Source organism: Adiantum capillus-veneris, chromosome 18 (assembly GCF_014529385.1).
Source record: "Adiantum capillus-veneris isolate H3 chromosome 18, ASM1452938v2, whole genome shotgun sequence".
Taxonomy (NCBI): domain Eukaryota; kingdom Viridiplantae; phylum Streptophyta; class Polypodiopsida; order Polypodiales; family Pteridaceae; genus Adiantum; species Adiantum capillus-veneris.
Genome location: NC_140948.1, coordinates 143672323 through 143675491, shown reverse-complemented (window position 1 = coordinate 143675491; position 3169 = coordinate 143672323).

Here is a 3169-nt window from a genome sequence, read left to right as displayed (position 1 = left end):
ATACATGGAGTTAGCAATTAAGACCCAAGTGCTTGCAAAAGGACAACAATGTTGAAAATCAAGAGGTTGCTCTTGGTTTCATTGAACCTCCTCACTACATTAAGAAAACATTAGTGTTCTTACAAAGGTACTGCCACTTTTGATTTCGAGGACGAAATCTCTTGTTTAAGGGGGGAGTAATGTCAGGACAAGGGCAAGGCTGGGCTAGGCAGTGTGGAAAGGGAGTCCAACTAGGGAAAAGGGCTAGGAGCCATGCTATATAGTGGGTGGTTGGGAGGTGGACTCCTAGGTTCTAGTTCCCCTTGTCTAACATCCTGCTTAAAAATTAAGATGACATCTTTTTAACTTTGGACTAAGCTTGTAGAGGTTAAAAACATTTGTAAGACAGACATGGATAACAACTGGTATAGTCCATTGATACATGTAAAACACATCTAAGGCTAGCAGATCTGTTGTCTTGTTTGGATGGATGCAGGTAAAGACTCTATCTTATCTTGGAAGGTTTTTTGACTTTGGCAAGCTGACCTACACTGAATTGCACACTCATTTATTATTCGGGAAGTTCATCTACTATCTGTATACTGGAATGGGACCTCATTCTTACAAACATTGTACAAAAATGATTCTAATACTGAGTTGTTTCTGTACTTATCTCTTCGTTTTTCTAAAACTGGCTGTCTTTTGAATGTAAAAGTTCAATTATGTCTTATTATCTAAGGTAAAACAGCTAACACACACATGCATGCATCATAAAGAGAAGGATGCCCACCACACAAGCCCTAATTCCATAGGGTTCCTATTAAGATAGAGGACATCCTATGGGCCCACGGACATAGGGTTCCATGAAGTAAAACTTAAAAAAATAATAAATATATAAAATTTGAAAATTATTTGTGTATGTGCATGACGAACACTTTGTAGATGAACATTAGAGTGCATGTCTTGTATTTGTCGAGTAATTAGGAGTTATTGCCTACACACACACACACACACACATTGTAATGTCTTAGGCTCTAATATAGATATGGGCATACATACATACATATACGTATGTATGTATGTTTATTTGTATGCACATATATGTATTTAGAGCCTAAGGCATTACAATGTATATTGCAATGCCTTAGGCTCTAATACGTATATACGTATGTGTGTGTGTGTGCTGCAATATTAACCCTATCAAAGACAAATTATCATGGGGTTTAAGGTAATAGTAAGTCAGTTTAGACAATGAATTTGAAGAAAGGCAAAAAGGCCATAGTTTATATTGTCATCAACTGAAGTGAAGTACACAACATCAAGCCATTTGCATCATGTAGTTTCAAATAGGCTACAAGTAGGCTTCATCAAAAATAAATTGGGGGAAAGTAAACAAAGGAGTTTCACAATTTCAAGCTAGTGCTGAAGAATAGCCACCCCATGCTACTGCTACCAAATATACAACCGGAATCATTGCTTACCTGCCACCATCAAAACAAAACACATACGAGCACATGATGTCCTAATTTTGAACTTGTTATCGATGTCCATATATTGGTCATACATAACCAGGGAATCCTATTCTTCGAAATTTGAAAGATTATACTACATAAATGCAAATGCAAGTGCAGTTTTCTTGTTTATTGACTCTATAAAAAACTAAGCTTCCAAAATTGTTATGCAATATTGTAGTTTAGAGAGTTTCTAACGAGAGAAGTGTCCTCTATCATCAGATGTTATGATTCCCACCTGTGCTTGAAGTACCTGTAACATTTGAGATCCTTTTACAATATCAATTATCTTATTGGTAAGATTTCGCTTAAAAAATAGTAGGTCAATAATTACCAAGGATTGACAAAATGTTAAATGTTTAAATGTAAGTAATTACCAAGGATGGACAAAATGTTAAATGTTCATATGTAAGTATGTCATCATATGCTTTTAGGCCAACTACGTTTTTCACATACATATGAAAATATGCATATCAAGGGCAATCCTTATCCTATTACTTAAACCATCTTGTTAGGCAAAATAAATTACTGCTATATGGTTTGAGATCCACTGCAAAGAAGTCAAATTTATGATGACGTAGTAATGCCTTTATATTGTTGCAGTGATATCGGTAAACATCTACTTTATTGTATGTATTATCATAGCATTGTCATAATATCTTATTTTGTAGAATTTAAATTATCTAAGGGAACCAAAAGTTGGGAGTAAGATAACCATTACTTCATAAGGGTAGACCAATCAACAACCCATTCCCATGGGAACAGTAGGCCTATCTATAAGAATCAACCTATAAAGTATAATAGTCTAATCATATGGTAACAAAGGCACAATTTGGTACCCTTACACCATATAGTTAGTCCAAGATAGTAAAATACAAACTACATTGTCAATGCATTTCTTCTCATATCTAAATTTATAGTAACCAAGTAGAAAGCCCTATTTGCAGTGTGAAATCAAGTAATAAGCTACACTCTTCACCAAGCTATATTGACATCACATCATACAACATAAAAAAATGTTGAAGAATCTTGCTTCCAGGGTAGTGATAGTTATAAGTAAGCAAAACACCAAAAGAGCCAATCATGCCACTTAATTAGCAACAAGTGTCTCTTATTTCTTAACAATACCTATAAAACATACCGAACCCATGCGAGCAGAAGGCTAGTTTTAGCAATAGCCGTAGATAAAGAGGGTAGTAGAAGAACAACACCTATATTATAATAGTTGACTAAGCTTTTAGCTCTTCGGAGCAATTGCAAACTTACCTAGCATCTAAAGGAATAGTAAAACATCAAGTTTAGTAATATTTGCAAAGTAAGTTCCAACCTTTTGATAAGAAATTTTCATATACCTCTATTGGTCAAATCTGCAACATGCATATGAAGATTTCCTCAAGAAGAGCTGCTATTTTTTCCGCAAACTATAATCAACAAGTGCATTTATTTAAAGTTATGGATCCGTTCAATTCATAAGTTAAAACATCCCTGGTTAACACTTGCACATTTACCCATTTGCCCCATAATGCAAGCTTTAAACAGAACAAAATTATTAGGTTCAAAAACATATAAAAGTATTCAAATATCAATTAGATACTTCATCATTATAATAGGTTAAAACATCATATGCCAAGAGCATAAACATTGTCTCCTACTCGAGGAATAGAAGAGGAAGATGCCCT